We start from the raw sequence: 15,589 nt of genomic DNA, 5'->3' as shown, positions 1-15,589 counted from the left end.
GGGAGCCGGAACAGGAGCAGACAGGAGGCGGGGAGCCGGAACAGGAGCAGACAGGAGGCGGGGAGCCGGAACAGGAGCAGACAGGATGCGGGGAGCCGGCGTCGGGGGGCAGAGGATCCCCGGAGCTGCCCGAGTGGGGACCCGGGTCCGTGGCGCTGGCTGCGGGGGTACCCGGGTCCGGGGCGCTGGCCCCCCCTCAAGGGACAGATCCCAGATGTCCCCACAGTCCACATCCAAGGCGGGCTGGGGGGGAACACGGGTCCTCGGAGCTGGCTGAGGGGGGGCACGGGTCCTAGGAGCTGGCTGAGGGGGGGCACGGGTCCTCGGAGCTGGCTGAGGGGGAACACGGGTCCTCGGAGCTGGCTGAGGGGGGGCACGGGTCCTCGGAGCTGGCTGAGGGGGGGCACGGGTCCTCGGAGCCGGCTGGGGGGGGACACGGGTCCTCGGAGCCGGCTGGGGGGGGACACGAGTCCTCGGAGCTGGCTGGGGGGGTCACGAGTCCTCGGAGCCGGCTGGGGGGCCGGAGGAGGGGCTGATGCGTCCGGGACCACCACAGGAACATGGGGAGGTGCGTCTGGGACCACCACAGGAACATGGGGAGGTGCGTCTGGGACCACCACAGGAACAGGGACAGGTGCAGGAGCTGGGGCCGGAACAGGCTGGGGCTGACGCCGTCGCCGTTGCCTCTGCAGGCTCCTGGGCCCACCCAGAGCCAGGCGTGTTCCCCAAAAGGGGTCAGCATACTCCTGACGCCGTCGCCTCTGCAGGCTCCTGGGCCCACCCAGAGCCAGGCGTGTTCCCCAAAAGGGGTCACAATACTCCTCCTCGGCCCAGCGCACGTCTTTACCCGCTTCATGGCAGAGGAAGTTCAAAAGGGTGAGGTAATCTCCCGCTGGGTCCACCTGGTCGGTCCGTTCTGTCATGGTATGGTTCTTTAAGGACCCAAGTGCAGGAGACAGAGGGAGGCTGGAGGCAGGAGTTCTCAAAAACAAAAAGGGTTTTAATTCAAAAAGGCAAAAGCAAAGCGCTGCAGAGCAGGATAAAATACAAAAACCAGGAACAGGAACAAAAACCACGAGGAGACATGGAGGAGAGAACAGTACGGACCGACAGGGAACCAAGGAATGACAAGACAAGATATACTGAGGGGATAACGAGACAAGACGAGACACAGGTGCGGACACAATCAGGGCAGATGGGACACAGGCGGGGCAAGACAGAAACTGAAAGTTACAAACACTGGGGGGGAAGTGTCAAACCCTGACAGCAGTAGCACATGGCTACTTAATATGCAGAATGACATCATTCTGCATTTTAAGTAGCCATGTGCTACTGCACGCTACAACATCTTGTATTTTATCATAATTGTGGCATTACAGCCGTATTTATATGTCTCTGTGTAGGTATGTCTGTTTGTTTCTCTGTCAGTCTGTCAGTTTGTCTTTCTAGTTAGTTTGCTAACTTAGTTAGCTTGAGTTCGCTAAGTGTAGTTAGCTTTAGTTAGCACAGTCGCTAGTTGTAAAGAGTCCTGCAGAGGGTGGATTCGCCACTCGAGGAGTTACTTTCCTCGCTGCATTGCCAGAGACGATATTCGCTGTGATGAAGATGAAAATATGTGTCCAGACAGAGAGGAATTAATGACTTACAGTACTGTGTATGTAGTATGTAGTTCCAATATGTACTGCAGTATTGTTTACAGTTGTACACAGCTCTACAAAGGGAGTTTATGTTTGTTGTAAATAAGGGTGTATTTTTTCTTTTGCACAATGCTGTGAACAAATTAGAACTGCAAAGAGCATATGCAGTAAAAATGTGAAACATACATGTTCAGCGTCTTGTACTCAGTTACCTCACTAAATACAGTAATCAGTGCTTAATTTGTCCATGAAGAGGTCCCGGAACATCGAGGGGGTACCGGGGGGGGGTCCGGGGGTCCCGGGGGTCCCGGGAAATTTTTTTGACATAATGCATTTAAATGCATCAATCTGGTGCACTTTGGAAAGCTAGAATAACAATAATAGGGTGTCTGCTGCCTTAACTTAATTTGGAGATATCCTCTCCGGAGCTTCTCTACCCGGCTAAACTAATATTAATAACTAAATAATTAATAACTAATATTCTCCGCTCCTCTGTTTGTGTGTGAGCACAGAGCGTGCACAACCTTCACCGCTGATTGGCTGTTTCCCGTGCCTGTCTCTGTGTGTAACCAATCAGATGGTGCTGTGGGCGGGACATTGCTGGACACAGTGACTGCAGGCAGAGACACGGCTGCATCATCCCCAAAATAACGCCGTTTTAAATTGTACAAACACAATATTGGTATCGTTGGAAAGGGAAAAATGTCCTCTTAATTTTGGGGGGGCTGAGATCAAATTTGGGGGGGCTTCAGCCGGTTTTTTTATTTGTAGTGAGAACATAATCCACAGCAACCGACACAAATCCATTCATGTGTATGTGTCCGCGGCGCAAGGACCACGTTGATTGCGCTGCAGCTGCCCTCATCGCCGCTTGTTGCTTTTCTGATTCGTTTTGAAGAATCACGCAACTCTTCCTTCTTTTTGAAAAAAGACAGTAAATTCAGCTGTCTTTTTGACATGTTTGCGTTGCTCGCTGCTGGCTCCCCAGATCCAGCAAATTTCCAAAGTTTTTTTGGTCAGGGGCGTGGTTTGCTGGCCCATCTTTTCATTGCATCAACAAATCTCCGACTCTTTCAAATGACGTTAAATCTTTATAAACAACATGAAATGCTTGGGATTTGTTCTGTAAATGAATGTATGTATATTATTATTTTTTTATACATTAAAAAAAAACTTTTTTATATTATTATTGTTTTATATATATACGAGAGGTGCCGGATCTGCCCAAATAAGTCCCGGAACGCAGGGAGGCCAAAATCGAGAGGTGCCGGATCTTGTTCCGGCAGGAACCGGCACAAATTAACCCCTGACAGTAATGTGTAACTTTACTGTAGTTTTCAAATGGCTGTGTAAATAGTATATAGTGCTGTCTTGAGCATTTTCAGATAGTGTCATCAAGATCTGACTTTTTTGCATTGGAAACCATTTACAGAGTAAACTGTCATAATGAAAACATGACAAAGTTATTTGACGATCTTGTTCATAAACGATGGTGTCAGGACTTTACTTTACATCTTGATGACACTGACACTTTCATTGACATGAATACTTGCTTTTGAGGAATGAACTATCCATTTTGAGAAAGTGACTCGCTTTTGCAGGTTATCAACTAGATTTTGCAGTTTGTAATTGTTTTGAGAAATGCATTAACTGCTGTGCAAATGTAAATAGTGATGTGAGAAATGCACCAAAGCGACTGAGAAAAACTGTAATAAGAGCGATACTCAAAACGGTCAGCAGAGGGCACCTAGAGTTTGTGAGGAAAATGGCTGAAATTCAATACATTTTTAGCGAGATATATGTATTTTATCTTCATAATCTTGATTCAGTGAGTGTATATTATGTTTAGTTTGTCAGCTATTACGGAGATTTTTCTCGTTTCCTGTGCTGAGCTGTTATGTTATTTGTGTTATTTTATGTAACTCTTTGCTGATGTTCTTTCAATAAAAAACGTAGATTTTAAAGTTAGGAATTGAATTTGGAAATCCGCAATTTTAAGCCTTGCGATTGGCTGTCCGGAGGACCAGCTGCCCGGAAGTATCTTCCTCACTGTCACCATCTATTTTAATGACATCTTTGACATTTCTCAACACAGAAACACTAAAGTGTAACCCAGCAGTACGATAGATTAATGCTAAGGCTATCAATTTGAAATATTTCTCTAAGATTCTGAGAAATACATTATTCTTTTGTCAGTTTTTGACTCGATAGTACCATCTACTGGATGAAAATGGAACACAGAGAAACTACACGACACGCTTAAAGGGAAAGTTTCGTTTTTTACAACCTGGACCTTATTTCTGGCATTTTTTATGGTTGTATACTCACCCAGAAAAGTTTGGTGTCATTTGGAGTCCTTCGTAACATATAAGGAGTTTTGTGCGAGCCGCTTATCCATATAATGGTAGCGAATGGGGGCACAGCGGGACACAGACCATGCAGCGTCTAAATAACACATTATTGCCGCGAAACTCGTTCATTTATTTTATGAATCACTAGATCTGCTTCTGCATGCTGGACACGCACGCACGTGTAACAAAATTCTCTATGTTATTCACGCGTGCACACACACGCTGCTGCGCGCGGCTCCTCTATTAAAGACGCTAATAGGACTTCACACACACACACACACACACACACACACACACACACACACACACACACACACACACACACACACACACACACACACACACACACACACACACACACACACACACACACACACCTGCATGCTTGCTCTGTTTTTGGGGTTAGTTAGCGGTAGCTTAGCTCAGACTGTGATCAGTTCTCGAGATTTGGGTCGATTGCTGCTCGTGTTTTGGTCGGCTCCGTGTCGGTTTTGTGTTTTGTTTGTGGTTTTTTGTTGCAGATTTCCAGTGCTTGACGTGTGCCTCCATGTGTTCTTGCTTCCCGGTTTAGCAGCGGATGTCCGCCCCCCCCCCAACAAAAAAATATCCGGTCCTGGATATATATATATATATATATATATATATATATATATATATATATATATATATATATATATATATATATATATATATATATATATATACCGTATTTTCGCGACCATAAGGCGCACATAAAATTTTTTTTTTAAATGTGCCGCGCGCCCAATGAAACGGTGCGCCGTATCTATTACCTGTATTAAGGTAATGTAAGGTGGACAGCCACCATGAGAACGGTAAAGGGAGAAGGGGGCGTGTGAAGCCGTATCTATTACCTGTATTACGGTAATGTAAGGTGGACGGCCACCATGAGAACGGTAAAGGGAGAAGGGGGCGTGTGAAGCACAGGCGGAAGAAATGAAAATTTAACATTTTCATGGAGGTCCGTCTTGGTGCTTTCGCTTCATGAAACGGGGCCAGCGCAGCAGCAGCACCCGGCGGATTATATGGAAAAGATGGAGTGCTTCCGCTCATTCTGCAGCCGACACATCACGAACATGGACAGGTGCCGCTCACGTTAGGTGAATGACATGGTTAACGGGGACCAGCGCGGGGGGGGGCGGGACCCGGGACGCGGGACCACCGCGGGACCACCGCGGGACCACCGCGGGACCACCGCGGGACCACCGCGGGACCACCGCGGGACCACGGTGGTCCCGCGGGGGAGCGGACCGGGACGCGGGACCACCGCGGTCGGGATCCGCAGCACAACGGGGTATGAAAAGTTTATTTACTGTTGTGCTTGCCTGCCACGCTGATGGACAGAAACTGCCGGCTATGGTGATTTTTAAAAGAAAAGCGTTGCCTAAACAGACTTTTCCAGCCAGAGTGAAATGAAAAGGGCTGGTGGCTGAAACAGGTTTATGTGCGGCGACCCGGTGGTTTTTTTAAATTCTTTAATGCGGAAACAGAAGATGAACCTTTGAAGGGTTTGATTGATGTGAAAAGTGAAATAAAATATCAATCTAAGTTTTGCTCTGCTCTATTTTTAAATAAGCACTCTTGTGTGTGTGTTCTGCAGCGCGTGTGTGTTTTTTGCGGTGCGTGTGTGCAGCTCTGTGTCTGTAGACGGCGCCTTTTGGGTCGGTGCGCCGTATGTGTGTTTAAAATCCAAAAATGACACACAAAACTGAGGTTGGGCCTTTTCACACAGTGCGCCGAATGGTCGTGAAAATACGGTATATATATATAAAAAAAAGTCCTGAACTCCGAGTTGACTTATCCTGAAAAAGTTTGTTAAGCTCGAGTTAAAAAGCCATCATCAGTAGAGCCCTGATTCAACGATTCACCATGGCAACCGGCGACAACAAAAGATCCACATACTTTTTCTTTTTTTTTTTTTTAAACTTTATTTAACATTTCAATTTACATAATCCCTTTGAGGAAACATTAGTTTGCATCTGAAGATCCACATACTTCACGCCACTGGAGTTAGAAGTGTTAATACGTGCGTATGGCAAGTATGAGAGCATATTTCGGGAAAAAAAAAACAGCTGCATCAGCAAAGGAAAAAATTGGCGCGGGAGAGAGTTGCTGCAGTCAATGTGTAAGTTTGAATGCAGTATTCATTTTACATTTAAGCCAGGGGTCTCCAACTCCGGTCCTGGAGAGCACCGATCCAGCATGTTTTAGGTGTCTCCCTGCATGAACACACCTGATTCTAATCAATGGTCGTCATCAACTTGTCATCAAGGTCCAGACAGTTCTGTTGCTGACACAGCTCCTTGTATCATGGTGTGCTGAAGCAGGGAAAGATCTAAAACATGCTGGATAGGTGCTCTCCAGGACCAGGGTTGGAGACCCCTGATTTAAGCACACTTTCTTATAATATTACAGATGAAAACAGTGGTGGAATGGTATTGAATGAAATTTTATCGTCATTTAGATCAGGGGCAGCCGCACACCTCGGCTTCAGGGGAAAATGTAAAGGTTTTTTTTAATTTTTTTTATACATTTATGGAATTACTCTGTGTCTATTTGTATTGATTTATTCTATTAATTAATACATATAAAATAACTACAAATGCATGTCAGAACAACATGATGGATTTCACTAGGTATTATCTTTCCCAACACTTGTACCCCCTCATATCTTGAAATGTGAGGTACCAGCGTCCCTGACGACAGTGGTCACTATCAATCTCGTTTTTAGCGCGCTCTGCAGTGTTACTAACTTACAAAAATGAAAAGGAAGCAGACAACCAAGCAATCTAAAAAAAAAAGAAAGAAGGCAAGTGATGGGTCCAATGTTGCCCCAGCAGCAGAAGATATTAACGAGGCTGTTAGCCACTGATGGATTCGTTATGCAAGTTCATTTTTTTTTTTTTTTTTTTTTATTGATCTTTTTATAAGAAACAACATACACTTAAAACATGGAAACGTGTAGTCAACCAGACGCACTATACATTGTCTCCTTTTTTTTTTTTTTTTTTTTTTTTAAACACACAAAACCTAACAAAGGAACAGAGTCTCTGTAGCGTTAAAAATTAAATAAACAGATGAGCAAGAAATGAAACTGGAAATAAATAAAACATAAAAAAAAAACAAATTAAGGAGATGAAAAGAAAATTAAGGGAGGGGGGGGGGTCAGTCGGTGGGTAGAGTCTTCCACGCGGTAAAGTGGTCTATGAACGATTGCCATTTGTGAATGAATTTAGCTGAGTTGCCTTTTACAGAGTATCTCACCTTCTCCAATTTAAGAAAAAACATAACATCACTAAGCCAAATAGAAATAGACGGGGACCTGGGGGATTTCCATAAAAGTAAGATACGACGTCTTGCTAAAAGGGATGTGAAAGCCAATACTTCTGACTGTGTGTGGCTGATATGTGAGGAGTCAACAGAGAGTCCGAATATTGCTAAGAGAGGGGCCATAACAACTTTTTTACCCAGAACTTTAGACATGATCACAGAATAATCACTCCAAAATTTCTGTAACCTAGGACAGGAGAAAAACATATGACTTAAATTGCAGTGAGAACCCTGGCATCTGTCGCATAAGTCTGCAACATTCGGATATATTTCCGATAATCGGGATTTTGATAGGTGGGCTCTATGCAGCACCTTAAATTGAATAAGTTCTAGTCTAGCGCAAGGCGTGCTAGATCGTATGCTACGGATAGCTTTATCCCACAGCTCCCCTGTGAAGTCAAGGCCCAACTCTCGTCCCCAACCCTCCCGAGCTTTATCTACAGAATGATCATCAAATGTCATACACAGTGCATATATCTTAGATATCAGAGACTTTTGACTGAGTTTCATAGTTAGAAGATCATCCCACGGTTGGTTCGCAGGAAGGGAAGGGAAGCATGGAAACAAAGCAGAGGCGCAGTGTCGAAGCTGGAAGTAGCGAAACAAATGGGAGGCAGGCAAATTGAACTTTGACCTCAGATCTGAGAATGTGGAAAAGATACCATCCTTATATAGATCCCTGAAGTGCTTAATGCCCCGGTTGTACCAAATCATAAAAGTGGTGTCTATTAGTGATGGAGGGAACAGATGATTCTTAGTAACAGGTGTATAGATGGATGGAGAAGCAAATTTAAAGTGGCGCCTAAACTGTGACCAAATCTTAAGGGAGGAAAGCACCACAGGGCTATTTGTAAACTTAGAGGGATTCAATGGTAAAGAGGAGGAGAGTAGGGCCGTTACAGAGGATGAAGAGAGTGACTGAGCCTCCAATCTGCACCATAATAACTCAGGAGACTGAAGCCAATAAATTAGTTTGTGAATATGCGCTGACCAATAGTAAAGCATAAAGTTTGGTAGTGCTAGACCCCCATTAAATTTAAATTTTTGGAGAAGCGAATACCTCACTCTGGGTGTCTTACCGGCCCATAAAAAGTTGGAAACAATTTGGTCAAGTGATTTAAAAAAAGATTTTGGTAGAAATAAAGGAGTGCATTGGAACAAAAAAAAGAAATTTAGGCAATACAGTCATTTTCACTGTGTTAATTCTTCCTATCAGCGACAGTGGTAGGGAGTTCCACCTCTGTAAGTCCGCCTTCACTTGAGTTACCAGTGAGGAAAAATTAGCGGTGAAAAGAGAGGGCAGAGTGCGGGTCACATTAATCCCTAAGTATCTAAAGCCCGACGGGCTGAGTTTAAAGGGGATATCAGATTGTTTGAGTTGTAAAGCAGAGGAGTTTATGGGGAAGCATTCACACTTGTTAAGATTGACCTTATAGCCGGAGAAGGATCCATAATTCTTCAACAGAGATAATATTGGTGCAATGCTGGTTAAAGGGTCAGATACATATAAAAGGAGGTCGTCTGCATAAAGTGACAATTTGAGTTCCATATTGGACCTAGAGACTCCGCGAAATAGAGGAAGAGTTCTTAGAGCAATTGAAAGTGGTTCGACGGATAGAGCGAATAGCAAAGGGGAGAGAGGGCAGCCCTGTCTCGTGCCACGTGATAATGTAAAATAAGTGGAGTAGTTGTCATTGGTGTGAATGCTGGCCTGAGGGGAAGTGTAAAGAAGTCTAATCCACGATATAAACCTGTGTCCAAATCCGAATTTATGAAGTGTTGCAAAAAGATAGTTAAATTCGACACGATCAAACGCTTTTTCAGCATCAATTGCGATAACAACTTCAGGGAGTGGAGAATAATCTTTAGAGAGAATCACATTGAGAAGTGTACGAACATTATAAAAGAGCTGGCGTCCCTTGATGAAACCATTCTGCTCCTCAGATATGATGCTAGGAAGGATCTTATCAAGACGAATTGCTAGTGCTTTGGCTAAAATTTTGACATCCACATTCAGTAAAGACAAGGGCCTGTAAGAAGTGCATGATTCAGGGTCCTTGTCCTTCTTCAAAAGGAGGGCAATGGACGCCTGCATTAAAGAGGGAGGCAATGAGCCATGATCAAGGGACTCATTGTACATTGAAAGTAAAAGGGGGGCTAATTTGTCTTTGAATTTTTTGAAAAACTCAGCTCCGAACCCATCGGGACCAGGGGCCTTGTTGCTTTGCGTAGCTTCAATGGCGGCAGCAATTTCTTGCAAGCTGAAAGGAGCATCGAGGCCATTAGCCACATCCAAATTAATAGTAGGGACAGTGATATTATCAAGAAAGGAGGTCATTTCTGCTGTGTCAAGTGGAGATTCTGACTCATAGAGAGAGGAGTAGTATGACTTAAAAATTGTGTTGATGGCGATTGGATCGGTGGTAAGTGTGCCATTAGAATCTCTAATGCTGGGAATCAGTCTCGACGTTGCTTGCCTTTTTAATTGGTGAGCCAATAAGCTGCTTGGTTTATCGCCGTGTTCATAATAGTTGGCATGAGCGCGTAATAGGAGCCGTTCAGAATCGGCTGTCGCTATAAGATCGAATTTTGACTGCAAATCAAGCCGTTGTTTCAGTAAACTCGGACTTGGGTTAACTGAGTTTAGTCTGTCTGTGTCCTGAATTTTAGATGTGAGCTCCTGTAATTTAGCCCTGCGGATTTTACTGGCGTATGCTGAATAAGAGATAATCTGTCCTCGCAAATATGCTTTGAGTGATTCCCATACTAGCGAAAAACTGGTAGAGTCTGTTTTGTTTAATGCAATGAAATCATCTATTGAAGCAGATATAGAAACATTAAATGCATCGTCGGATAAAAGCAATGGATTAAACCTCCAGGGAGAAGAAAAACGGGGGCGCTCAGACCATGTTATATTCAAAGTTAGAGGGGCGTGATCCGAAATAACAATTGGGTGGTATACGACAGAAGTAACTTATGAAAAATATCACCCACCCAAGCTCGTTTGAGTCTGAAATGATCTTTATATCGCAAATGAGTTTCCTGAAGGAAAGCTATGTCAGTGTCTAAGCGTTTCAAATGTGAAAAAATCTTTGATCGCTTAATTGGATTATTCACACCTTTAACATTCCAGCTAGTGAATGTAATGTTTGATCCAGTATCAGGCTTGCGCAGATTACGATCGCTCATAGGCATTCTCTGAGAGAAAATAAGACCGACTCACCCACCACCAGAGGAGATATAAGGAAAAAAGGTAAAAGGGAAAACCAAAACAAACAAAACTCAGGAGTATATACATACCTACAGAGACAAAAAGCCAACATCCCATAACCCCCGCCCACCCACCCAACGCACATTAGATGATCCCATCCCCAAACGATGGAAACAGCCGTGCTGGCTTCAAAGGAAGCCATTCTCGAAAGGAGATGCTTTCGACTGTAAAGCTAGATACAAAAACGAAAACAAAATTAGCTCCTGCAGAGTTAAAACCTTAAAAAAAATAAATAAAATATGAGGCATATGAAACCAACAATCTGAGCCATTCTGACGATCGCTGTCTTGTCAGGGTAACAACAAACGTTAATTAAAATTAAGGAGAACTTTGGCCTATAGAACAATGATATATACATATATGTACTCGCACACCCACACAGACACGCACACACATGCACACAATTTAAGCAAAGACAGGGGTGCGTGCATATTTTCTAATCAAGGCATCATACCAGAGAAATGATTAGGCCTTCAATTTTAAACGGTGTTGTTCCCATTGATAGTTAGAAGAGAAAAAAATAAAATAAATAAAAATTAATAAATAAATTAAAAAAAGAAAAAAAAAAAAAAAAAAAAAAAAAAATTACGACATAAAGTCCCATTTTCTGAATTGACTCAGTCACTCACCCCGGGCCAGAGTCCCGCATGGAGGCATACGAAACCAACAATCTGAGCAATTCTGACGATCGCTGTCTTGTCAGGGTAACAACAAACGTTAATTAAAATTAAGGAGATCTTTGGCCTATAGAACAATGATATATACATATATGCACTCGCACACCCACACAGACACGCACACACATGCACACAATTTAAGCAAAGACAGGGGTGTGTGCATATTTTCTAATCAAGGCATCGTACCAGAGAAATGATTAGGCCTTCAATTTTAAACTGTGTTGTTCCCATTGATAGTTAGAAGAGAAAAAAAAATAAATAAAAATTAATAAATAAATAAAAAAATAAAAATAAAAAATAAAAAATAAAAAAAAATAAAAAAAAAATAAAAAAAAAATAAATAAATTTACGACATAAAGTCCCATTTTCTGAATTGACTCAGTCACTCACCCCGGGCCAGAGTCCCGCATGGACAGCAAGCTGGATAAATCGTCCCAGAAAATTAGCTGGTAGTCACTTTTTTTATTTTCCTGATGAATGCCAGGGCTTCATCTGGCGACGTGAAGTCACGCTGCTGGCCATCATGGGTTACACGCAGCCGGGCGGGGTACAGCAATCCATACCGGACTCCTTCAATCTCCCGCAGCTGACGGCGCACGTCATTAAAGGCAGCGCGCGCCCGCGCTGTCTTGGCTGTGTGATCCGGGAACACGGAGATGCTCATACCCCGGACTTTTATCCGCTGCCGCTCTCTCGCCTTTCTCAGGATGTCAGCGCAGTCGGTGTAGTAATGGAGCCTTGTCACTATTGCGCGGGGCCGCTCCCCGGTCTTCGGTCTCGGCATGAGGGTGCGGTGGGCTCTATCCACCACCGGCTCTGCGTCGAGGGAGAAGGCTTCCGCCAGGAGCCTGGAAACACCTGCTGCAGATGAAGAGTCAGGATCCTCCTCCGGGACGCCAATAATCCGCAGGTTCTGCCGACGGGACCTTGACTCCAAATCCTCGCATCTGTCCTCCAGCCTCACATATTCTTTCGACAAGTGATCAACTTTTTTCTGGAGAGCAACGATGTCGTCTGAGCAGCTTGAGAGCGAGAGCTCGATCCCAGCGACCGTGGCTGCGAGACCCGCGACGTCCGCCTTCATGGAGGAAATACTGCCAGAAAGATCGGCTTTAAGAGAAAGCAGCTCGGACTTAATGGACGTTAAATTCTCGTTCAGTGCTTGCTGAAGCTCTGACCTAAATACAGCCGCAACATCATTGCGAAGAGCGGAGAGAAGTTCGGTTTTAAGCCGGCTGAACTCCGCAGCTGGAACCTGCGCAGCGCAGGTGCTCTCCGGAGGAGGGGAGTCACCGCGGGGCGAGGAGACAGCATGAGCAGCAGGCCGCGGGTTAGCTGGAGGGTTATTCCCCGCTTTGAAGGACTTTGGAGGCATTTCCGTGGTAAGTCGTCGAAGTAACCGCGTTGAAAATAGGTTAGTTAAAACCAAAGCCGTGGGAGTGATACAAAAAGTGCCAATAAGTGCTGAATTAAAATTAACTCTGCAGGAGCTCCGCTAATTACGTCTCACCCCATGTAAAGCTAAGCCGGAAGCCATGCAAGTTCATTTTAAGGTAAGATATCAAATCACCCTACCCTCTTATAAATCTGTTTAAGGGAAATACTTTTTTTTTTTACTCTCTCTCTCTCTCTTTCTCTCTTCTGCTTCTTCCCTCTCCTTTAACTGTTTGAAGTTAAACTCGGATGTCCCTGTGATATTGTTGCACTGACATAGTGAATAAAATATGTTGCGTTTGTTAGATACGCTTTTTCTGCTCTCTCTGCCGCTTGCCCCATTGGCTGAAGGCAGGAGACAGAGAGAAACTCAGGCTTTATTGAAGTATACCTGCTAGCGAGCAGGTTAGGTTCAGAGGCTCAGTTGCCATAGTAACTGACTCAGAGTTTGAGTTAACTCACTTTCTGGAACTGAAAACTCCAGATTTCCCTCATCTCAGGCTTAACAAACTCAGGATTTTCACTAAACCTGCTTCCTGGAATACCCCTCTGATAGACAAGACTGTGTCACCAACAGAGTTGTGTAAACCCTGATGACATGTTGATGACGACCAGTGATTAGAATCAGGTGTGTTGAAGACAGGGAAACATCTAAAACATGCAGTAGACTAGCTCTGGAGTCCCGGCTTGTGTGCACCCCTGCATATATATATATATATATATATATATATATATATATATCAGGGTTTTTCCTGCATACAAAATTAGGAGGCGGCCGCATCCGCCTAATTTCGTGCCGCCCCCAGCTCTCAAAACTCTGACGTCATGAAAATTGTTATTTTCTGGCAGGTGTTGGACTGCATGGATGTTATTTTAACTGCAGCTGCAGCATTACGCCGTTGTGGAGGCGCTGTATCAACGACATGCACCAGCAGAAGAAGACGAGAATTAATTTCTGCGGTTTTCCGCTATTTGTTGTATTAAAAATCGGCGTCCTGGTTTTCCCTGGCTGTTCAAACAGGTAAATATTGTTTCTTTTGCATCCGAGCATGTCTTGTTTATTCGTTTTATATTCGGGCTGATACGGTACTTTAAAAAGCGACCTCGCGACCAGGACAAGCAAGAGTGCAGGTGAAAAAGTGCAATTAATGTTACAGGCAGTTAAAAAGTAATAAATCATGTTACCGACGAGATGCGGCAATTTTGTCAGGGCTGAAAGTAGTGCACAAATATGCATGAAAGGCCATAGCGAGGGTCAGAGTGCAGGACAGGACGAGCTGGAGAGGCGAGGGTAACGTTAAGCCTGAATTATGGTTCTGCGTTAAATCGACGCAGAGACTACGGCGTAGGGTACGCGGCAACGCGCAACGTACGCCGTAGGCTCTACGTTGGTGCAACGCAGAACCATAAATCAGCCTTTAGTCAGTTTCCAAGTCATTAGGAGCATATCAACGCGAAGGAACGTGTACGTGATTTAAACATGACTTTTTATTCATCTTTACAGATGTCAAAAACACAGAGCCAGTGGGTTTGACAAACGGTGGCTGAACCAATTTACCTGCTCAGGCAAACTGAGGAAGGTTTGGTCTGTTATTTATGCCAAAAGCACTGTGACCCCCATGCAGTAGGAACTATCACTATTTATGTCTGTATCAAAATAAATACAAAAATACTTAATGCATGAATTGTTTTGTTTAAGGTGAAGACACCTCTGCACAGCAGACTGAAGGAGAGGCTCTTGGATGTTGTGAGGAGGCCATGATGGACCAGACCAGGACCAGACCAGACCAGACCAGGACCATCCATGGACCAGACCAGACCAGGACCATCCATGGACCAGACCAGACCAGGACCATCCATGGACCAGACCAAACCAGGAACAAGTGTTGGACTACCAGGAGCATGAGGTTCTACAGATGGAACAATAGGAGGCTGAAATGCTCTCTGTGTGGTTGCGAGATTTGTCAGTAAATGTCTGAAACCCTACAAAAACTCAAAATCTTACCAAGACTACTTGTCTTATATCCAGTCAAAATGTTTTATTTCTAGTCCAAAAAAAGTCATTACATTTAAAATAAGACAGTCACCTAAAAGTAACTCGTTCTAGAAAACCATTTTTTATATTTTTATGTTAATAAAATAATGCTTTAACATGATAATTGTCATATTTTTTACATCATTTTCATATAATTGACATTCTTTGTAAAGTGATTTCTTGGGAAAAAGGGGCAGATTAAATAAGATTCTTCTTCTTTCTGCTCCCTTTCATTCAGAATTTAGGAACATTTGTGTTTATATTAAATTGTTTGTTTTATTTTATCAATTCATGAAATAAAGAATAAAGAAATATATTTTTAATCACATTAGAACTCCCAAAATACAAAATATCTTGTAAAAGGTGTTTGCTTGAGCCAGTTGAAGGCACAGTTTACCCACATGCGTGTGACCAGGATGGTGCCACCTCTGCCTCAATTAGAGCCAGGAAAAACCCTGTATATATATATTAAATATAGTAACAATGCACATATATATGCCTTAGGTTTTTACCAGCATGGTATTAACCATTAATATGTGTGCAGACAAGGTAAGAAAAAAAAAGATAGGATGTCTCGATTTCGTTTTGAAATGTGATTTTGATGTGAATAGGATCCACATTAAGTTGTCTAATTTTCACAAACAAATAATTGGTAAATGGTATTTGTCCACAACTTCTCTCCTCATAAGTCAACTTTGATGGAACAATAGAGTACTTACAATTAGTAGAAAATCAGTATTTAAAATTAATTGGTTTGATCAAGGCATTATATATGTAACTGACTTAATGGATAGTAAAGGGATTCTTTTAAGTTAGACAGATAGCCAAAAAAATAA

This window comes from Cololabis saira, chromosome 21 (assembly GCF_033807715.1).
Source record: "Cololabis saira isolate AMF1-May2022 chromosome 21, fColSai1.1, whole genome shotgun sequence".
NCBI lineage: Eukaryota > Metazoa > Chordata > Actinopteri > Beloniformes > Belonidae > Cololabis > Cololabis saira.
Note: the sequence above shows the minus strand (reverse complement) of the source record.